Raw genomic sequence first — 24473 nt, 5'->3', positions numbered from 1 at the left:
ATGGCTCTCAGTCTTCGGACAGCAATGATGATGTTTTAAGAGTGATGGCAGCCTTTGCCTCCCCGCCTCTCTGTGTGCCCACATTTGTGTGTGGGGTCGTGTGCATGTGTGTGGATGGAGAGGAGGACCTCGTTATCATTCTCCAGGCACCGCCTATCTTTGATTTTTTTTTTTTAAAGACAGATTCTCACATTGGCCTAGAATTTGCCAACTGGTCCAGGCTGATTAGCAGGAGAGCATCTTCACTTTGTCAGGGCTGGGATTGAATCATATGCTACAATGAAATGCTGCCTTTTTTTTTTTTTTTTTTTTTTTTTTTTTTTTGATGTGGGTTCTGTGGATTGAGTTAAGATATTTGTGCCATCTCCCCAAACCATCGTCTTTGGTCTGTGGTGTGTTTTCTGGTCTCTTTCATCCTTATTGCTATGTTAGATTTATTTATTTTATGTGTATGGGTATTTTGACTGTGTGTATAATTATGCACCCCGTGCATGCCCAAGGAGGTCAGAAGAGGGTATCAGGTTCCTTGCAACTGGAGTGGCAATGGTTGTGGACTACTATGTGGGGGCTGGGAACCAAACCCAGGTCCTCTGCAAGAACAAGGGCCCCCAACGGCTGAGCCGCTGAGCTGCCTCTCATGAAGGGATCCCTCACCACTGAGTTAGCACACAGCCTTTGGCTTCTGCAGTCAACCCCTGCACATTTGCAGATACCCGCTGGAGCATCCGTTTATCATTTGCTGAACGTTGTATGTGGCATCCAAAAGTGAATAAGGGAAAGACTGAAAGAATGGCTAATAAAGAAAGAGAGTGACTGATCTTGGGAGACAGCTCTGTTGGTCCAGTACTTCCTATGTAAGCATGAAGAACTCTAGCCATGTAAATCCTTGTAGAAATGTCAGGCCTTGGTGATGTGCACCATCATTTCAGTGCTGGGAAGGTAGAGTCAGCCAGGGCTCTGGGCTTGGTGGCTATGAAATTCAGTTTAATCGGTGAACTCCTGGCCAATGGAGACTGGAGATATTACTCAATGTGACATCTGAGGTTGTCCTTTGGCCTCCACATGCATGTGCACACATTCTCACTTACACACATATCTTCACACACACACACACACACCAATTAAAAAAGAGAGAAGACACAAGACACATGCATGTGCAAATGACACTTTTTCTTTTTAGTGACTCTGGGTGGTACAATGTCATTGGTAAATCAGGCTGTGACACATTAATGAGAGCTTTTCTCTCGATCTCATGATTATTATTATGTCATGATGATGAAGCTCCACTGCGTGCTGACAGCATCTCTCAACATGGACATGGATGCAGTGCCTCCATTAAGCAAGATGGGGACCTGTAAAGCAGCAGAAGGCAGGTGAGGGGCTCATAGTCGCTGGCTTCGCTTCGCTTCCCTTCAGGATCTTCTCAGAATTGACAAGAGGCACTTTGCCATCCTTGATAGCAGTCTTTACCATAATTTCAGAGACCCCCTCGTCTCTATATTTTGTGTGATATTCTTCCTGGAAAGATGACAATATTTTGCAGAAAAATCAGCTGTAAGCCACAAATGCTTATAGAACTGGAATTAAAACAGTCATCACGCTTTGCAAAAATTTCACTAGAAGCATGGAAGAGGAAAGTAATGAAGGTGGGATGCTCTCCAGAAGGAACTAGAAGAGAGCTCACACTTGACGTGCACACACACACAACCACATGCACACAGGCACGCACGCACACGTGCACACAACCACACCCATGCATGCGTGCACACACACACACACTCTCACACACACACACACACACACACACACACACACACACAAAGCCCAGGATAGTGAAGTCTGGCTTCTGAGTCATATCTCTGTCTACCTTGCTGGGATTGCACAGCAGCCAGGTAGCTTGGAAGAAAATAGCACCGGGTAGCACAGCATCTCCAGCATTCTTCTTGCAATTCAAGTCTACTTTGTTTACTTCCCTCAGGCAGATCTGCTCTTCCGCCCCCTCCCCTCCCCTCCCCTTCCCTCCATTCCCCCCTCTCCTCCCTCCCCTCCCCTCCTCTCCCCTCCCCTCCTATTCCCCTCCCCTCCCCTCCATTCCCCCCTCTCCTCCCTCCCCTCCCCTCCCCTCTATTCCCCTCCTCTCCTTCCCTCCCCTCCCCTCCTTCCCTCTGACTCCTCTACCTCATCCTCGTCCTCATTTCTCATTTCCTGTCCCATTGTTTCCAGCCTTGGAATGTGACCCTAATGTAGATCTCCTGGAATCCATGTAAGGGTACTAGCCACCTAGCCTCTAGCTGTCCTGCAGGAAACAGTCCAGGGAAGGAAGGCTGGGTCACTGAAGGAAAGGAAGGTGGTGTCTCTGTGGGAAGCAACTTGAGCCTCCTTTACCACACACAGAGGGGAGTCTGCGTCCCTATTGTCATCAAGTGTAGAGTAAGCCAGCTTGTAGCAGGGATGACTTTGATGTGGATGCTCTGTCTTCTTTTTCTCTAGTGAGCAGGCCCACGTGCTGTGAGTGTGAGACATCCAGCTCCGGATGGTCCTGGGCAGTGGGCATCTTTGTTTCTTGAGTGGAGGGAGACACCCACACAACTGTGCTCTTACGTGCTAGGCCTTCTGAGTGTGGATGGAAGGAACAACCACATTGTGGCAGGTGACTTCAAGGGAGGCTGAGAGCTTGAGTGCAGTAGAATGGGTTGCTCATTGTGGCATTGAGTGTCACCTCTGCTTAGAGTTTAGGTAGCATCTACCAGATGGTGGCTTGGGGAGAGTTCATAGCATCGCGCAACAGAGGATGAAGGGGATGCTGATGTGACAGACTAAGCTTTAGGACTCTGTGTTCCCGGTGTGCTTGCCTCATGAGGAAAGGCAGATCCACTGTGTCTGTGAGATTGGCTTCAGTTGCCTCTGTGTAGTAGAAGCCACCAGTGAGACAGGCTGCTCTGCTCAGAGACGTCTCTGAACCACAAGACCAGAAATTTAGCATTTGGAGAGGGAGTGAGGAAGAGAGAGGGGAAAGAAGGAGGGAAGGAGGGAGGGAGGGAGGGAGTGAGTGGGAGGGGGAAAGAGGGTTCTAGAGTTTAGGTGAAAATGAGCTTAATCAGCCCATGCAGCCAGCTCTTGAGGACTCTGAACCGTGTGTCCTTAGAAGAGAAGACATCCCAAGCAGCAGTCCCACAATACGGCGATGCAGAGTCAAGTGAGGGACAGGTGACTAAGGAAACCCATGACAATACAGCAGCTGTATCCCCCATCACCAGCATAGGGTCAGCTCAACGCATGAGACGGACGGTCAGTGTTCCCACTCTACAGAAGAAGAAACCGAAGCTCAGAAAGATGAGGTCTGGTCCGGGGTCCATGCTGGTTCTCAGGGTGAAGGCCAGGACTGTGATAGCTCCTCCAGGGAACCCCGGAGTTTTTTATACGATGGATGCTCAGTGGATAGATGATGGTTAAATGAACAGTCAACCACATCATGGGAAAGTGCCCGTGTTGGCTTTGGCATCTGAGGCTGTAATTCAAGATCAATTCCTCCACTGTCACAGATCAGCGAGAACAGAGTACATTCACCAGGATGGATGTGGTGGCTATAAGTGGTTCCAGCAGACCAAGCAGAGAATTCACAGTGGTTTTGGAATGGTCCGAGAAAGGACTACAAAATATGGGGTATGAGCAGGGTCTTAAAGGTCGATCTAGATTGGGTGAGAGAAGGGAAACTTCTTGTGCTGGGTGGCTTGAGAGGTGGAAGGGACAGAGGTCATGGTAAGAAGACTGACCACTGTCCTGGGTACGCTAGGAAGCTGTGTAGCACTGGGCGGGTGGCTTCCCTGTGCCTTCATTGCTCATTTACAATGGGGGGGTATAATTCATCCTGGGGAAGGCGCGCTGGTGTCAAACTCCTGGATGATCTTTCTTTTTCGCTTTCACTGGGCACGCGGTTTCTCTGGGGGTGGGGTTGGAGCACCATCGGAATCTGTGGTACTTTCGCTGCAGCCCAGTAATCGGAGGTCAGAATGGAAAAACAATTCAATAAGAAGGAGATGGGACCATAAATAAGGCCACAGCCTAGAGGAAGCTAAACTTTATAAAAACATTTGAAGATGGAGAAGACTGTGCAGTCAGCTCCGTCCTGTCAGCTTAACCCCTGTCCTGAGAGATGGCTGCAATATCTCCCTGCTTTTTTCTTTTTTGCACATTAATGCCTGAAAAACACAATAATCCTATTTGCGATTTTTTTTTGGAGGCCAACTATTTGTGATGATCATCAGCTTGGGATGCTGGCACTTGGGGACACTTCACAAATGGCTAAAGATGCCAGCCTTTGTCCCCATGGTGGATTAGCACTGAGTTATATTCCAGGAGCGTCTTCAGCTTTTGCTTTGAAGGGCGTTAGGGAAGGGACCCTATTATTCCGACCCTGTTCTGACACATCAGACTGTGCGTTTATCTGATGACTTTTCTCTGTTCTCCTGTCCACGTCGCTTCAGCTCCCTTCTCAAATGCCCCCTTGAAAACACCCAAACCTCCAAAGTAATTGTTAAAATAAACGGAATCTAAAGTTCCGCATGGAGAACTTAAAGGCCATGGTCTTGAGCTGCTGTCACATTGGAACGTGACATTTGGGGACTTCCATTGCTCTTATGATCTTTCTTGCTATGCCGAGAATGATAGGGAAGTTAACATGTTCCAGAAAACTGTGGATAAAGGAAGAACTAATGCACAGAGTTAAAGGAGATGTGCTCACCTCCAAACAACACAGGCTTTGGAAAGGAACTGTCCGAGGGGCAGAAAGATGCCCCACAGCGAATGATGGGAAGCAGTGATTCTGGCTGATGAAGAGAGATGGGCTTTGGTGAAATCACATACCCACCACTTAAAACTGTGGAACGTCCGGCTACTTCCTGCCTTCTTGGGCCTTCAGCGCTATCATCTATAAAACAGGGGTTATTGACAGTTACTCGCAACTATTTTGAAAAATGAAATTTTGGCATCAAGTGCCTGCATTAGCCCATGACATATTGTTGGTAGCTACTAAGTAGTAATTAATTACAGTAACAGATGGAAATAAGCTTCTGTGGCAAGAAAGGCATGAGTTAGATAAAGCATGTTGTCATTGCAATATGCCACCTTGTGACACAGGCTTGTTTGGAGCAGGAATTTAGATTGATGACAGAATTTGTGGAACATACCCAAGGGTGAAAGTGTGAGCAAAGAGAAAACAGGTTCTTGGAAATTCCAGACGTAAAATTTTCTCTCCTTACTGTGTGGGCTCACTATATCGGATAACCTTGGCCCAACCGTTCACTATTATTACCATAGAAACGAATGCATGTGCACATGTCTCCTTGTCTCAAAACTTCCAGCCATGTCAATAGAGTCTGGTGGGAAGAGTTGCTCTTTTTACTCAGAAAAGAGATCTTGACATTTGGCAAAGGGGTGAATTGGCCAGATTTGTGAAGTCATTGGAACCCTGACCCACTGAGAGACTGGGCAAAGGAATCCCCACAGTTGAATTCACACAATTATAGTGATCATGCTACAGAGAACTTCAAGCCATCTTGGACTTGTTGACACCTGCAAGATGTAACTTCCAAAGGGAGAGAAGGGTTCATGTCGTTTTACGATTGTGTACTGTGAAGCTCCAGGCAGAGAGCGTTTATTGGCACCTCTCTTGTTTTCTAAGAAATGGCAGGACGTATTGAAAAGCAGAGCCTGCTGAGGGTACCCAGGGCCATTCTTGACTTCTAGGTTTCTGTCTTCTTTCAGGGGATAGGAAAACTGCCAGGGTTCCTTCTGAACGCAGCGCCTCAGACCGCTCGGCCATCCTGACTCACTATCAGGGTTTCTTCTATAAACGGAAAGTGATTATTTGCTTTATGACATGCTCATAATTGTATGGAATTCAGTTTGTTTCAACCTTTCCCACAAGTTGTAAAAAAAAAAATGGCTAAAATCTACACAAAGGCAAATTTCATTTCTTTGGGAACTGAGTTGATATATCCCATTTTCATCTTGGGGAACATTTTTAAAGTCACGTCTTTAAATCCTCCTGGTAAGATGAAAATAGAAGAACCACTTTAAGCCAATATGCTTTGTGCCCAGGTCTGATTACAGGTAGGCAGATGGCCTCACAGATGGCAGGGCCTGGAGAAATTTAAACATGGGGTAGACTAGAGAGTGACTAGGAAAGTGGCTTTTCTTTTAAGTTAAACTATAGCTCTTTTAAGAGCCTGGGAAGATGATGGGTAAAGCGGTTGGCTTACAAGTGTGAGGACCTGAGTTTGATTCCCAGGACCCACAAGAAACCCAGACATAGTGGTACATATGTGTAAATTTCATCAATGGCAAGACGGGATGGGAAGTGAAGACAGGTGGGTCTCTGGAGCTTCCTATCCACCTGCTAAGCCTACTTGACCAAGTTCTGGGCAAATGGTAGACCCTGTCTCAAGAAAAGTCCAGTAGATGCCAGAGTAAGGACACCCAAAGCTGTCCCCTGGCCTCCACACCTATGTGCTCATACCATGCACATATGCATCATTTCCCCATAGTGCACACAAGTGCATGAACGCATACATACCCAGACAGACTGTGTAGACTGTCCTCCCAGGGTTTGCCGAGTTTCACCAATGAATCCATGGGAACTCTGGTGGAATGTTCCTCTCTTTGTTGCTCCTGCAAGTCTGGACAGCTAGCCAGACTTGCAGAGAAACTTGTGTGCTGGAGGAAGGGCAGGTTAGGTGATCCGAATTTGAAATGATAGCTCACACCTTGACGTTTTCATCTTCTTCTTCGGTTCTGTAGGATAGTAGGCAGAAGAAAGGGAGAGCAAACAGCATTACAAATCCTGTTTACAAGATCTTTTAACTTAAAGGAAAATTAGTTAATTTTCTAGGGATTTGGATTGTCCTTTCCTATTCCTGAAACTGATGGGTACATGTACTCATTCAATGCATGATTTTGAGGCCGAAATATCAGATTAGTATCCCTGCAGAGGGAAGTGAGGTGTAAGAGAGAAGCTCCCAGAGCCCAGCTCCAGAGTTTCCTGCTGCAGCTGGGGACTAGTTTGGAGGCATTCTGCTGGAAGCATGCTTTGGCAAAAACGTGGACAAACACACTTGTGTTTTTTCACAATGTCATAATTTACCGAATAAGAACAATTTCCCACATTTTAGCAGTTTTGCTGACATTAATTTGTCCTAAAATCTGTCCTCCTTGGTAGCCTGCACACAGTAAATATTTCTATATAGCTATGTCCCTACTTATGGCTTGCAGAGTGAGTACAAGTTGCAGCAGACGTAGCAGAGTTCAGTGTTCAGATGTGTGTTGAAAACCAGTCGATACTGATGAAATGATGAGCTACAGCAGTGCCTGGAGGGGGCTGGGGTGGGGGTGGGTGGGAGGGATGGAGAGTCTGCCTTGAGAATAAAGATGCAATGTTCAGCCAGGAGGTGAAATGCTGGGTCAGGAAGTGGATCAAGTTTAGGTCCAGATGGGTGAACGGGTGGGCGGGCAGAGAGCTGAGTAGGCTGCGTGTTAGCAAGGGGAGTGAGCTGTGTTTGGCCTTTGGATGATGGGCTGGGATGGTGCTAACATTGCACTCTTAGGTATCAGGTGGCTGCTCGTGTGGAGCCAACGTTGCACTGTTAGGGTGCCCATCATTTCATGGGGGCAGGTGAGGGCGTTACAACCTTCCCTCCATCTTGTGTCCAGCAAGTTCTTGGACCTGGTTTCTCTGACAAGATTTTAAATTTCCCATGTGCCTCACACTCCCCCTTCTCCTTAATAAACTTGTAGGGGGTCCCTTTCTTTTCCCATGAGTAAGTCATTTGAAGACTGGTTGTAATGATTTCACTAGGCCCAAGATAAATGATAAATGGGTGTTTTACTGGGAAACAACTTAACATAGATAACAATAAGAAACCACCACAGCCTTTCTCTGCCCTTCCGATCCGATCCAAGACCCAAGAATGTGAGAGCCCACCTCAAGCTTCCCTTTTTCCCCTTGGGTCCACACCTGAAGCCACACCCAAAGGGGTGTGGTCACTAACACAAACACACTGGCAAGGCTAGATGCAGCTACCATTATTTGTCAATTTGCACTGGGCAGGATGTCTGACAGATGGTGCAGTATACTAGCTATTTTTCTGCTGCTGTCATAAAACACCACGACCAGGACAACTTAAAGGAGAGAGTTTATTTGGGCCGACAGCCGGAGGGATAGTAGAGAACCAGGGGAGGTGTGACATCTGGCAGCAAGCATGGAGGCAGGGATAGGAAGCTGAGGGTTCACAGGCAGGGGGAGCAAACTGGGAATGCGATATTTAAAACTTCCAGGCCACCCTCCAGTGACGATGTCACAGCTTCCTCCAACAGCGTCACAGCTCCTAAGCCTCCATAGCCAGCTGCGCCAGCTGGGAAACATGGGTTCAAACGCCTGCGACTATGGCAGGTATTTCTCATTCAGTGTCACAGTTTCTGGGTCATTCTTCACTCTCGGCGGAGTCGAGAGCTCTTGTGAAAGAGAGTCTCCCAGCATAGTGAGCAGCTGAAAACACAGTCTTAGACAACACGGCATGACTTACAGGAGGGTGTAGTTTTCAGCCTCCTTCTGCCTTCACCCACACATGCACCCCAGGGCACACGGACTTTGCAGGGAATCGGACTTCATCCTTTGCACCCAGAACATGAGATTTCTTAACCTTGAGGTTATACCAGAATCCCCAGAAGTAGGGAAGAGTCTCCTTAACCATGAAGATTTCTGTTCCACCCCACACTGTAAGGAGTACGGTTTTTCCATCCGCCGCCTGGTCTGGTCCCACCGCCGCGCCAGCCCCAAATAACACACCGAGACTCTGTATTAGATATAATGCTGTTGGCCCGGTTACTTGTTTCTTATCGGCTAGCTCTGCCTTAATTATTAACCCATTTCTGTTGATCTATGTTTTTCTCTTACCGGGGAGCCGGCGGCATACTGCTTTCTCCAGACTCTCCATCTTGACCCCCCCTTACTACTTCCTCTTCCTCCTTGTCTCCTAGTCCCGCCTATCTTGCTTTCCTATTGGCCAACAGTGCTTTATTTATTAACCAGTATAAGAAACATATACAGAATGACATCTCCCATCACCACTCCATTCTGACCCAGTGCATAGGTCCCAGGAATTAGTATGTTATTCAGTGACTGGGATGGCTTCTTGGAAGATTTCTCATACTGAAAAAAAAAAAAAAGTCCTCTTTCTCTGTTGAACTAGTTAGTTGTTCCAGAATTGAAGCCAACTTCCCAAGGTGACTAACTTACTTGTAATTCATATCACTTTGGCCTCATTCCGCCTCTGTTTAACATTTGCAGAATTGCCGTCCTTTCAGTTTCCCAGGGAAGGAGGGACGCTGGGAAGTAAGTCCACTCACCAGAGTGCAGACGCCATCCATGTCTTGAATCTTTGGGTGCCTAAGTGCCTAGTCTCAACTATCGTTTCTATAGCAAAAGGTTGACAATCCCCTTATCTGCCATAGGCTATAACTCTTGTGGAAGTTTCCAGTGCACAACTCAGCATAGAGGAGGGCTCTACTGATTGCCCTAGGGCTCCAGACTTCCATCTGAGAGTGCTGCCGTGAGCTCACACATGGCTCTGTTACCTGGGCGTCGACGTTCATTAAGGAAAATGTGCCAGGCTACGGGTGAATTCCCTGGTTTTGTTGTTTGGATCTTGGTTTGAGCTAGGCAGCTCAGGGTGGGAAGACATCAGTGTGCCGAGTGCAGAACTGTTGGAGAGGTTACCACAGAGTGTCACCGCTTACTCTGAGGGGAGGAGATAAAGCATTGAGCATGCGTGCATTACCGTAGTAGAGGGGGGAAAGAAAGTATGTGTGTGGTGCTTGCGGTAGGGTAGGGGCAGAATCTTCAAATTAAAGCAGCTTTGAGGAATTCAAACTATCTTGCTTCATCTTGGCCAAACAGCCTGTAATGTATGTCTCTGGGACAGATTTTAGGGTGCCTTGTCACCAGAGCGGTGAGGCCTGGGCTCCGGATTGGATCCCTCTGTGTGAAGCCACGGAGCCCTTGTCCGTTCGGATCACTGGACACTTCTTCCATCCAGGCCTCATGCCGGTAGACTGACTGCCTGAGGCCCCAGAGACGCCAGGAGCCAGCCTCAGCCTCATGGAGAGACACTTAAAGAAGGGAAGCCGCTGTGATGAGACATCTTCCCCAGGCCAGACGTTCTCAGCTGAAAACCTGTCTGTGAGGCGGGAGGAAGTCACCTAATCTGAGTGGGGTTTACAGTTTCGTCTATAAATTTGGAATTACAATTTGTCTCCTTCATAAACTTGCGAAGAGAATTAAAGAACATATGGAACAAGGGCTAGGGAGATAGCTCAGGTGGTCAAGTGTTGGCTGCGCAGGCACCAGGACCTGTGTTTGAACCCTAAAATCCACATAGAAGAGCAAGGCCTGGGGGCACTTGTTTGTTTTACCAATGGTTGAGTGGAGGAAATAGGTGGGTCCCCAGAGATGAGAGCTTTGAAGATGAAGAAACAGGCAAGAGGAAGCAAAGCTCCTTCCTCTAGTCACATGCCCAATGGATATGGAGATGGCGGGGGTCTGGCTCCAGTGTTCTATATGAGCCAGATTCTCCCTGCTGCATCTTGAATGCCTATGCCTTCTGAACTCTGAATTGGAGACTCAGAATTATGTAAGGTGTTGCTGAAGCTTTTTTTTCCCTCCCAAGTCCTGCTTCCCTTTTCAGCCCCAAATAAGCACACCCACAAAAAATATTAATTATAAAACTGTTGGCCGATGACTATGGCTTCTTATTGGCTAGCTTTGTATTGATTATTAACCCATTTCTATTAATCTATGTATTTCCACGTGGTCTTACCTTACCAGAGAACGCCTGGTGCATCCTTTCTTCTTGATCCTTATATGGCAACTTGTAACGTGTACAGTTTTTCCGCCTACTGCCGCTGGTCTTGTCCTGCCGCCACGCCGCCAGCCCCAAATAACACACAGAGACTCTGTATTTGATATTATGCTATTGGCCAGTTACTTGTTTCTTATAGGCTAGCTCTGTCTTAAGTATTAACCCATTTATATGTATTTCCATGTGGTCTCCTTACCGGGGAGTGAGGCAGGCATCTGATCTCTCTGGTCTCTCCATGCTGACCCCTCCTCTTCCTCCTTGTCTCCTAGTCCCTCCTATCTTCCTTTCCTATTGGCCAACAGTGCTTTATTTATTAACCAGTATGAGAAACATATACAGAATGACATCTCCCATCAGCAACTGACTTTGGCGGGCTCTCTCTGCCTATCTTTCCCAGAATTCTCCTCATCCTAGTTCTGCCTATCTTCCTGTCTCATTGCCCAGATAGTGTTTTATTCATCAACCAATAAGAGAAACATATATACAGAAGGACGTCCCCCATCAGTGTGGTTCTGGGTTAGACAGTGTGAGGGTCCGTTCACTTTAGTGTAAATTAAGACCATACTGGATTCTTGCTCTGATCATTCATCCAGAGGTGCTGTGTTACAGTGCAGCCGACACTGAATGCTTGTTCTAGCTGGCCATCCACAGGTACTACAGTGCAGAGGAAGATGAGGTATATATGTGATTTCCCGCCACTCCACAGGCTATGCCCTTATATTGAAGGGCCTGACATTTGCCCTCTAGACAAAGGGACTGCAATGGACCTAAGTGTCTCTGGACAGATCTCAGAGACTTTATGTACTATTCACATAGACAAAGGTCTTCAGAAACCTCACTGTGGGGCAGCTAGCTTCAAGGTCATTTAGCATCTTTGAAGTGTATTGAATATTGGTCTGCAGCCAATGTAGACTGGGGCTTGTCATGGGGCTAGAATGAGGCAGTGCCTGTATCCTGCCATGCCTTCAAGGTCAGAACCATTAGAGGCATTTTGTTAAGGAGGAAATGAGAAGGCAGAATGAGTGCCCCCCCCCCAGAGCTCTGGTTAGCCTGTCCTGGGCATCATATTTTAAGAAAGGCCTCACAGAGGCTCCCCTCAGGCTGTCAGTGAGTAGCTGTGGGCATCTTCCAGGGCTCTCTATGTCCTCCTACTTGGTTATTAATTTATTCAGTCCTCCACCTCATATATGAGTGCCTGTCTGTGCCAGACACTCTTGCTGGTATGAGGGACAAGGCATTGAATGAGGAAGGGCCAAAGAACTTGGTTCCAAAGTAGCTCACATACTCATGCAGAATATGGCTTCCCAAATGAGGAGATGTGGCAAAGATATTCCCAGCCAGTGTTTAACCTTCTCCCTTGGCATAGGTCAGGCACCACATTGCAAATGAAGCTACCAGTGACGGACCCCTCACGATGCAGTCCCTTCAATGGACCCATGTGCCTGATCCTTCTCTTTGTACCACAGATAAAGATACCCACCCTGGGATGCCCAGGACCTGGGACAAACAGACACAGTGTGGAAGTGACAAAGACTTCTGCAGTGTTTGGCATTCCAGAAGAAAATGGTTTGGTCTCTAAGTAGAAAGGAGCCTGTGGCTGTGAGCTCCTTACCCTCTGCCTGGTGGGTGGGGTCGGCTAATTGTTTTTTTTTTTTTTTTAATTTAAAGTTTATTTGATGCTCTGCCATACCACAAGTTGTTGGTGATACCAAGATAGAAGTAATGATGAATGTAAGGATTTATGGTCCAGAAGAGAAGGTCCATGTGAAAGAATGGAGAGATGGGCAGAGGCGAACTGGACAGACAGACGGAGAGGCCAGGAGCTCTCAGAATGGCCTGGAGACGTGGGTGGGGCATGCCTCAGTGTGACTCATACTGGGACTCAAAGGAAAGCTGGGTTTAAGGAGAGGAAGAGGAAGTTGTGTGTGTGGGGGGGGGGTGAGGGTACTTTTCAGGAAGCAGAATTGCAGGTTTAGAGATGAAGGAAGAGAGGGATGAGAGGGAAGAAAAGAGCTTGGTGGGAGGAGGCAGTTGTGGAAAGTCGCCAAGAACCAGACTTCAATGGTCTCTTCACACTGAAGGAAAGAAGGAGCCTGGAGTGAAGAGATCTGTCCCAGAGCCAGAATCCCTGCTCTGATGTCCCAGCCTGTGGCTGCTCACCTGCAGGGTACTAGCTGTGGAGTTGGGAGAAGCTGAATGCAAGCCTAGGGTAGAAAAGTTCCAGAGAACAGGCCGAGGACTCTATAATCACATCTTGAAAGCAAGGGCCTAGCAAAGGGTTCTGAGCTAGGAACCGTGTCCCAAGAGTGATGCTACATCATACATCACTGCAGAAGGTTCTCCAGGGGTCCACTTTCTTCAAGTCTGGAGCCCATCATGGGAGCACTCTAGTTTTTCTGTAGTTACAGCTCCCTTTTCCATTACTCAGGGGCTTGGAAATGTATTGTTCCTTTGTTATGCAGAGTGAGTTTTCTGATCGCACTTGGGTCTTGATTTTGCTTTTGGAATGCCTGGGTTCCCTCTGAGGCATCTCACCAGTAAGTGTTGTTCTCTTCACAGGAGGGTCTGGTGGGAGGAATATTACCCAGCTTCCCCTCTGCTTTAACCAACATCAAAACTTGTGCCTAAGTTGTGTTGTCTGTAAAATTTGTGTTTTCTTTATCATTTGCCCAAGGGAGGACTCCAGCCTGTAATTTTTTTTTTATTAAAAAAAAAATGCTGCAGTTAATCCCTGACACATCAAACCAGAACTGATTCAGTAAAATGAGAAATGAGAAATTATCATCGGGTATATGCAGGTTCTTATTGTGGAATCAAGATACTAAGACTTAGACCCTAAGCCATGGGTGAGATAGAACGTAAGTTGGTTTTAACTGCACAAGCGTGGGATAGCATAGAGTTGTGTGCTGAGGTCGGGTGTGTGTGTGTGTGTGTGTGTATGCACACATGTGCATGTAGGTGCATGTATGTGTATATGCTTGTGTGTACCCATGTACATTTGTGTTCAGATGTGTGTACATACACATGTGTACATGTATGTTGGTAGAGAGTCTTCTGGATCTCTGCATGCATAGATCTGCCAGCATTTCCTAATGAGAGCTAGTGTGAAAGTGAAGAGGGCTTGGGGCTTGCTCAGCAATCAGAAGACAAAAATCTTTACAGAAAAATAGGGTTTTTGTCACTTCTCTGTTTATACTGGAAAAAAAATCAACACAGTGATTCAAGCAAAATTTTTTTTCAGTCTGTAGATATGTTGGTTGTTTGGTAATGTACCTCCAGAACTCCTTCCAAAGCCAAAGAGTCACACTTCACCATTATTAAATAGACTTTCCAGATAGTATTAAAAAAGAAAAGGAGTTTTCTTGTGCTGGTGGGTGAAGAAGGCATGTTTATTTCTCATTCTGTATTTATTATTTTATTCTTTTGCACAGAGACAGTGATTATAAGATATAGCCCTGAGGTTGACAAAAACCAGCCTCCCCCCAGCCTCTCCCCAGCCTACTCAGAGAGTTGCCCTTATTTCCAATTATCCAACTCACTGCCCGCTAAAGTATTGCTCCTTCAGCACTGCAGACAGGGTGAATTAGTTACAGAGGCAAGTGGCTTTGTTGTGTTTTTCACTCGAGTCATAATTCATGTTCTGGGGCATCCAGCATCATGATAGGCCCCTTATTCAAAGCGCATGTATGCATGGAAGTTCTCTCCTACCTCAGGCGGCACTTGGTGAACCGCCATTTGTCACCCAAACTAGGTCTACTGAAAAATCTCCATCAGTCTTTGGTCAGGCACCTTCACCTTTCCATGAACCACCCCCACATCTGGTTATTTAACACACTAGCTCCCATAAAGCCCAGAGACTTTTGGAACTAGCCACTCCTTATAAGATGGCATGCCTCACGAAGCCAGAATATTTCACTGTGCACACGAGCATCCCAAGGAAGGAGGAGCCTTTTGCCTGTGACTCACACCTGAGTCTGAGCCCTGCCTCTGCCATCCGTTATCAATTCTGCTGAATCTGTTTTCTCATCTACAAATGGTGGTTAGCATTTATCCAAAGCTGGAACATAGACCAGGTAACTAGCAAGTATCATGTATGCCCATCATGTTCAGATACCCAGTAGGATCCTTGCTAATTCCCTCCCAGGGTCTGTGTAGACTTGTTCAATCTAGCCCACACTTACCAAGTTTCTGTGGTATGCTAAGCAGTGATTGGGGTCCTGGGACTCCAACATCAAATCGGACACAGCCCAGGCTCTCTGGAGTCTTACACCTAGTTATAACTGGTTTGGCCCTGTGGGGACACTGCCCCCTGAAGCGGTAAGGTCACAGTGTGATGCCTGTTAGCTTTTCCCTAAGTCAGTGTTTTCTGGCCTTGATATTTTGTTATTGTCTCAACATAAGAACTGCATGTAAGAAGCCTTCCCTATATTTATTGCATCTCAGAGCTTTGGAAGCCACAAAAAACAGCCAACCACAGCCAACCTGCGACGCATTTGCCCGTGCTTAGTTTTTACTTTAAAACTGATTTTTTAAAAAAAAAAATGTTAAAAGTATCGTCTTCTGTAACCATCGAGCCTTTGGAAGTTTCTTTAGCTTTGACAGCCCACTCTCTTGGTTTGTAGATTATTTCACCTGGTTGTGTCATTGACACAAGAGTTTTGTTGCACAAGCTTGGCCAGTATACATTGTGCATACTTTTTAAGGTTGTCCGTAAGAATGAAGAGATAATGATAAGTTCAGCTACAGGAATCTAACAGTCCAAACATAGAAACTTCATTAACCAATTGTGCAGCTAGAGGGTGTGTTTGTGTGTGTGTGTGTGTGTGTGTGTGTGTGTGTGAGAGAGAGAGAGAGAGAGAGAGAGAGAGAGAGAGAGACTGCAGGTCACCATACGAATGCCCTTATAGCAGATAAGTGGTCATATTGGAAGTAGGATGTATGCTGGGTCCCAGGGTTCTCTTCCCAAACACCATTTGCAGAGTAAATTACCCTGTTTGACTTGGATTACAGGTTCATTAGTGAATAAGGTGTACTTCTGACTGAAATTACTCATTAACTAACACTGGCCAGCAATCCATCATGATGTTGGTCGCAGTTGTGTGGGAGAGAAGCCCCCAGCTTTCACGGAGCCTCTTTGATTTCTGTGTTCTGCAGCTAGTCATGAATGCCCGGTGTAGCTTCTGTGGGTGGCGGCATGGCTGCACTTGCTGGGATACTATGCAGCAAAGACTTCAGGAAGCAGTGATGGGATTTGCCTTCTTTCTACGCACTATGAAAGGAAATGAGCAGGTTGCCAAGGGTTCTTGGAAGGAGTAACCATTAAGCCGCACACAAGAGAAGAAGCTCAGGCAGAGGTAAGACATGATCAATAGCTTCTAATATTGCACTGAAACAGTTCTTGACAGTAAGCATGCAAAACCCAGAATCCAGCCGGCTTGCTTCAGCATTTTGCTAACCCAAAGCTGCTTTTTAAAGTGGCCACTTTTAAGAATTGGTAAAGTAGACCAGGGGAGATGTTACTACATGGTGAGGCTCACCTGCTCTCAGCGGTAAGGGTTCTGTGCGCCTTTTGCTGTTGACTTTCAGCACTAGCTTGGGCTGCTGCTGGAGTCTTGGTGCCAGGCCTGAGGACCATTAGTGATGTGAAAGATAAAGCAGCGGGCTGGAGAGATGGCTCAGAGGTTAAGAACACTGGCTGCTCTTCCAGAAGTCCTGAGTTCAATTCCCAGCAACCACATGGTGGCTCACAATCATCCTCAATGAGATCTGGTGCTGCATGCAGGCATACATGGAGGCAGAATGTTGTTTACATAATAAATAAAATGTTAAAAAAAAATAAAGCAGCTATCAGGCAGTGTCCAAGAATAGACACGGCTTTCCCTACTGCCATGAACTGTGTGTGCCTGCTATGAGCGGCGATTCCCCTCCCTTGTAAAGACAGCTTGTACCATGGATTCCCTAAAATCTGTGTTTGGTTTAGAAATTTCTACAGCTTATGTGTGGGGGTGATCACTTGGGGATTCTCTTCTGAGCTCCTCCGTGAGGGAGACATGGACATGTGTCTTCTTCTATCTCCTGCTCTGCATTCTCTCCCCCCCCTCACACTAGAAAGCTCATGGTGGAGCTGTACACAGTGTTGTGTGCTCAGAATCTCCGCACTGGGGATGCAAAGTCTAGATCCTGAGGCTCACTGGCTGGCCAGCCAGGCTGGCTCAGAGAATTCCAGGCCAACGGGAGAACCGATCTCAGAAAACATTATGAATGGTACCAGAAAGGGATGAGAGAGAGAAAGGGGGGGGGGGTCTTTACACTCTCCCTGGAGTGTCAGAGGGCAGAGTCTCCATTACCTACAGTGAAAGCTTGTGTATGAATGTGACTTGTAACAACTTCCTTCCTTTCATAGCTCATTCTCTGACTGCTTCCATGGGAAACCTTCCTTCCAAATTGTCCGTTTGCTTCCAAAACCTTATCTTGGAGTCAGTTTCCTGAGAGGATGAGGGGATACAACCTGAAACTAACAGATTCATTCACAAATAGCATGACGTAGTAAGCTTCCTTCATCCTATGGCTTCTATTATGGTTCAAATGTGTGAGCTCCTCTTCATAGGTTTATACGGTAAATGCTTTCTCCCAAGAGGATGGGGCTATTTTGAGATCAGGGGAAACTGTGGAATGGGGCCACACGGGAGGAAGTAGGTCACAAGGGCATATATCTTTTGGTGTTTTATCTTTCCCACCCCCTCTCCTCTGTCTCTTTCTGCTTCCTGTTTGGCAGGAAGTGAGCTTCCATATGATCCCCACCATGATGCTCAGCGTCAGCAACCATGACCGGACTGATACCCCTGCAACCATGATCCAATACAGATCTTTCTTTCAGCCTTTTTACTCAGGTACTACTCATGACACTAGAGCTGATATCTTCCTATCTCACAATAACAAAGTACTTGGAAAGTGTCTCATGCTGTGATATATATTTGATTATTTAGGGTACTATTGTGGATCACACATATTTTTTTGTACTTTATTGTATTTTATTTTTTATTTGGAATTCTTCTAATAAAATGTATTTTGATCATAGTCTTTCTCCTCCTTCAACTCTTCTCAGATCCTCCCTGTGTGCCTATTCACTAACATCATCTTTCCTCTCTCTCTCTCTCTCTCTCTCTCTCTCTCTCTCTCTCTCTCTCTCTCTCTCTCTCTCTCATGGTTTTTCAACACAGGGTTTCTCCATGTAGCTTTGGAGCCTGTCCTGGAACTTGCTCTTGCAGACCAGGCTGGTCTTGAACTCACAGAGATCCTCCTGCCTCTGCCTCCCAAGTGCTGGGATTAAAGGTGTGCACCACCCCTGCCCTGCTTCCCTCTATTAAAAAAAAAAAAAAAAAAAGCCTAAGCAACAAAAATCTAAAACCCAAACAGACAAACTAAACAACAATAACAAAACCAAAAAGACAAAAACAAAAATATAAAAAAGTCAATCAATCAGTAAAACAAAACAAAAGTACATGAGAAAGCATGGATCCTGTTTTGTGTTGGCCAGCTACCCGTGGGCATGGGCCCTGCTCTGAAGTGTGGTTCATCTAGCCAGTGAAGCCTTGGAGGAAAATGGTAACCCTTATAGCAGGTGTCAGTTATAAATAGCTTCTTGATTAATGGTGGGATTTTGAGTCTACTTCCCCACCTCAGTGCTGGAATTTTACCTGGTTTAATCTCGCGCAGATCTTTACATGTAATAACACTCTCCAGGGGTTTATGGGCTCTGGTCCTCTTGTGCCTGGAAGACACTGTTTCCCTGGAGTCATCTACCACCTTTGGCTCTTAAAATATTTGCGCCCCTTACCAGCAGGAAGTAGTTTGGAAAGAATGATGCCCAAATTCCCAAATATCGTCTATAAATGTTTGTTTTCATTTAAATGGACTTGGTTATTTAAAAAATAAAATAAAGTATTTCTACCTTCTCTTCTGCATGGATGCCTAAGCCTTGGGGGAAGGATGGGGTTTGATAAAGATATCTCAATTAGGGCTAAGAGGCACACATACTTAAACCTTAGTATTTTTTTATAGAGTAGAAATTCTGTTTACAGAATGTTTCTCGAATCAGATTTTCATATCCTTCATAAGTCTGGGCTTCGGAGGGCAGAAAATCATAGCCGTGAAGGAACTGCATTCAAGTTCAGCCGGGCCTCATTCTAACTGCATGGCCTTGGACAGATTATCCAAACTCCTTAACTGCATTTTCCTTGTGTAAACTGGAGAACATAGAGTCTGTAGAATGATGTCACAAGTATAAGATAAATCTAAGATAGGTGTATGGAGCTCTGGCCACAAGATAATTGCTCAGGAATGGTGCCCCTGATTCAATCTCTACTGATTAGCAGAAGTTTCTGTTCACCAGCCACTCCCAAATAACCACACAAAGACTTAACTTTAGTTCTAAATGTTTAGCTGATAGCTTACTAGCTTTTATAACTGAAATTAACCAATTTCTATTCATTTGTGTGCTTCCCCGAGGCTTATGGCTTCTTGCCTCATCTCCTACATGTCCTGCTTGCTGTGCATCTGGTTTGAGGCTCCTCAGGCTCTGCCCTTCTTCCCGGCATCCTCTAGTCTGGCTCTCCCAGGCAATCTCTTCCTGCCTGCACAGCTGTAGGCCAGTCAGCTCTTTGTTAACCAATGAGTGCAATACATATTTATGGTGCACAGAGATTGTTCCACAGCACTTTGCTTTTGGCCTTCCTCTTAGGTCGCATCACCTGTCACCTCCATGCATAAGTTAGTGGCTTTGCTTGGCCCTCTCGGAACAGGAGGATGTAATGGAGGGATAAACTGTAATGACAGCATGGTGCAAGGTTCCACAGGGGAGGTGTATTTAGTTTCATTCCGTTGCTGTGACAAAGGCCATGACCCAAACAACTGAAGGGGAGGATTGCATATTTTAGCACACAGGCTAGTCTGTCACTGAGGAAAACAGGGCAAGAACTCCAGCAGCAACTAGAAGCAGAAATCATAAAGGAATGCTGTTTAGTAGCTCGCTCCCAGATGTGCATGTATGATCAGCTAGCTTTCCAGGGAATGGTGCTCTGCACTGTGGGGTGATTGCTCCTAGATTAGTTAACAATCAAGACAACGCTTCACAGACAAGTCACAGGTCAATGTGACCTGAGAAATCCTTCATTTGAGAGTCCTTCTCAGGAGACTTCAGGCCAAGTCAAGTTGACGGTTAAAGTAATGTGGGACAAGGTGGCATTTGAGATGGTAAACTATGAGACAGCGATCTCACTGAAAGGAAAGTCAGGACTCAGCAGTTCTGGGAGGGAGAGAAGGACTTTCCTTCATGGCTTCTCTGGGTGTTTGAGGTGCCACTTGCCTTTGTAGGTGCAAGCGACCTTAGCTGTGCTGTTTGATCGCTGATGAAGTTCCACTGTGGACTTCCCCAGTGAAGCCTTTAAGTTTTGTGTATGTTTCAAAGAGTTCTGTGGAGAGACAGGCAGACTCTAAAGAGATCTTTTCTTTCTTTTCTCCTTAGAATAAATACCAGCACGTGTTCTAAGAATGGCTCAGTTTCAGCAGATGACCTAAAAGCCACATACTCCCTTGTGGCTGCAGAGGGTATGCTATCAGATGGGCTTTCCTCTCTCTTTGTAGATCTCCCTTCTCCCATCTGCAAAAGTGTCAAAAGGTGTGGCTTTTTATATAGTGACACTAACAGGCTCAAAGAGTATCTTCTGATTCTCTAGCAAGACCCTTGTCTTCGGGGACAACTCTATGGCTCCCATAGTGCCTTCCCTACAAAAGATCGAACACGAACTTTCAAAATAAATCAAGTCTCTGACTCCACTAAGCTTCTGCATAGGAAGGATAAACCCTGAGGGCAACTTTCTGGTCATTCTGGTTATTCATGACCGAGAATTTGACCAATGAGGAGAGAATTGCTTCACTTGTAGGAAGTGATCTAAGATGGAGTGAACTTAGACAGCAACCAAACTCTAGACAATCTGAGCATGAAGGTGGCCTAAAATGTTGGGAAGAATCTTGGAAATGTTTTTTTTTGGGAATGGAGTATGATGCTCTACAGGATATTTGAGCATTCTCCCCCCCCCCCCATAGCATGTTAGTTACTTTAGTTTCATCCCAGTGACAAAATAACACAGGAAAAGCCACTTGAGGGGAAGTAAGGTTTATGCTGGCTGGCAGTTTGGGAGTATAATCCATTACGATGGCGATGTCAAGGTTGCAGGAGACCGAAGCAGCTGGTTCATTGCTGGTTCGTGTGCAATCAGGAAACAGGGAAGTGGATGTTAGCGCCCTCTGCTCGCTTCTTCCTTTTCTTTCAGTGTAGGACTGCAGTCCATGAAAGAGTGACTACAGAGCTACTGGGGATCTTTCCACCTTAGCTAACCCAAGCAGGAAGATTCCTCGCAAGTAGGCCCGGAGACTGTCCTGGTGATTGATTCTGAATCCTATCAAGTTGACACTATTGCCCATCATCAATCAGATCCTGCCTCTATAAAACTCACTATCCCTTCAGTGCCTAGAAGGGAGTAGGGATGACTTTCCCCTACGGTCATGTGTGCAGCCTGGAGGATAGATTTGGTTTCCAATGCATAAAGATGATGACTCTGGGTGGAAATCCACTGTCAGGGCTCAGCTAAGGTGCACACGAGGCAGGGCTGTCCATTAACCCTTGAATCTGTGCTTCTCATCTTTGTACTTATACTGGAGTCAGCTGGGCTGACCCCCTCAGCCTCTACTTACTTATATTTTGGTTTTCAAAGTGGTTTGGGAGCAATGCCCAGGAATCTGCATTTTCCAAGTCTTAAAAATCCTAGTGCAAACACTCTTCAGATCACATTTCTCCTCATACTTCTCCAAAGCCACTTCATAAACAGTCCTCAGCTAGTTAGAAAAGCACTTACAGATTTATGAGTATGTCCTCAGAGCCTGGACCTCAGCACTGCTTCAACAGACAGGCTTATTATTTTGGTTTTTAACACAATGGAATTATAAATTATTCATCCTCAGTTGAAAAAAAAAAAAAAAAAAAAAAAGGAACTCAACTCATCTGGGAGCTGAATGCAGCATGACAATAGCTTATGCCATTCCTACAAAAAAGAAGTTCCTATTCCATCATGGCGCAGAAGCTGCCCTTGGCCCCCTTGCCCTGCTCTCTGCCTTCAAATGATTGGGATTGTAGGGTGGGACTGGAATCCCAGATTCCTGTGAACTTTATTCAACCCTCCCTAACTTTTCTGTTCTGGGGGCCCTGATCACTGGTTCCTAAATGTATCTATGCAAACCACCTCCTAGAGATCTGAAAAAAAAACATATTAAAATGAGAATTTCTGGGCTATAGAGCCAGAAATCTCAGATTGGTAGGTGTGGAGTGAGGTCTGAGATTCCCCGCGGAGTGATGCTCTGTCGCATCTCTGGGGCCACTCTTGGGATGCCTAGGAGCTTATGCACTAGTCTTGCTAAGTGTAAAATCTGGGGGTGAAATGATTTTCTGGAGCTGATAGAAGTATGAGGATCCTGAGAAACTGGTTTGGTTCCAAGAGATGAATAGAAAAGTACAAAATCGAAGTTGTCTACCAAACACAACATGCTGACTCCATTCATTATTAAGTTTAGGCTTCATAAAAATTTCATTATATTTGAAAACAATTTGTAGGCTAGATTTTTCTTCCCACTTCCCAAGAATTCCTGCATATGTATAATACTCATCAAGAAACTCCAGTCAATTATAAAATGACTCGTAACCAGAACTTAAAGGCAAAAATTATAAGAAACCAGCTTCAAACTTATTGCTTATTTGTACTCATCATAGAATGCAGCTGGCATTTAATATGTTTGATGTTCTGCTTTCGTGTTCCTTCAGAAGAAATGCTCATTATGCCATATTTGGAGGTTTCTTAGTTTTTGAACCAGTGAGTTCATAGGCACCAATGTCCTTGTGAAATAGGGGATGCTTTGATATACATTTCAGAGACAGAAGGAAATTGACTAGCATGTTGACTTCCCCAATAACTAACAGAATCAGCTTCTACCAGTCTTAGTACTCCATACTTCACATATTCCTGAACTTCCTTTTCTGTTAGTGCTGCATCACCAAAGACCAGACTTACTGCTGCATCACCAAAGACCAGACACTGATATTACTTCAGGGTGCCAGATACCATATTCGTCATGAACCGATTGAGTAAGCAGGGAAAAACTGGAGAGTTTCAGCTAGAGTAGAAATTATTTTCTTACCTTGGGTCAGAAAGCAGCATGTTGACCATGGACTTAAGGTAGCTAGCAGGGAGACAGTCAGCATTAGATTATGAGTCTAAGAGCAGAGTATCCCTGTTTTAGCTGATGATATGGGGGGGGGGGAATGATGTGAGGGGTTTGGTTGAGATGGTTGTAGATTTGCTTTTCTAGAGCATTAGAATTCTATAATTTCTATTGCAATAAAGCCATGGGTCTTGTCACAAGGAGGCTTAATGCTTGCCAGATACTTGAGTTAGAAAACAGAACAGTGTCAGCTCGTGGCCAGAGCCTTAGACAGCAGCTTGACCTTACTGTGGACCTCTCGGGTGTCAGTTGCCTACAGCTGCTGCTCATGTATGTCTTGCCACCATTCCTTCTGTGGCTTAAACATGCTTGGCATGCTTTTCTGCCTATATTTGAATAATAAATTTCTATTGCATAAAACTGAGAATGGGCAAAAATAGAAAAGAAGTCTCCATCCAAAATATCTACCATTGTGTTCTTTGTAAATGTCATTTCTAAAGGTCTCCTTTTTCTTTAGGTGTCTAACATGCTTCCTGGGCATGTGTGTTCACACCGCTTGTCTTTCCCATCCATCCTCTGCTCACTTGTACCAGTGTATGTGGTTGACAGACTTCCAGAATGACAAGAGATGAAAACACATTTGACTCTCCAGAATACAGTGCCACATTTCAGACTATTTGTCTCCATGTTCCAGTGGAAATATTTTTGAAGGCATTGTTTTGTGGTATATGCAACCTTATGAGCAATATATGGCAAAGGGGTAAATTACACGCATGACTTAAGAAACATTTTAGCAATAACTTTTTAGCTGACTGAATACCATGAACCGATATTGTCTGGAAGTCTTCCACTGGGTTCTAGGAAGAGGCACATAAACTATGTGTTCAAGAAATCCTGGTGTTCTATGGGCCCTTGGTGTAAGAAAGTCTTCAGATCACCTTAGATAATTTATTCCTTTCTTGTATTCTTGACTATATCAGAATGCACAGTGATTAGAACATAAGTTACCCAATTCTCAATGTAATGCTTATAGCACAGGTATTGTTAAAAAGACCTCCGCAGGGCCATGTTCTGGACACACATTCTCTAACTAGTGGCCCTATTTGGGGATGAGATTTGGGAGACTGTAGGATGTGAAGTCTTCCTGGTAGATGTAGGTAACTAGGTTGAGCCTTTGAGGGTTAGCGCCTCATCCCTAGTTTTAGATGCTTTCCTCTTCTGGACCACAGTGGTGTGAGGAATCTCCTGCTGCTATGAACTCTGCCGCATCCTCCTTGCCATGGTAGACAG

The sequence above is a fragment of the Phodopus roborovskii genome, unplaced genomic scaffold (assembly GCF_943737965.1).
Source record: "Phodopus roborovskii unplaced genomic scaffold, PHOROB, whole genome shotgun sequence".
Lineage (NCBI taxonomy): Eukaryota > Metazoa > Chordata > Mammalia > Rodentia > Cricetidae > Phodopus > Phodopus roborovskii.
This window is presented reverse-complemented; position numbering follows the sequence as displayed.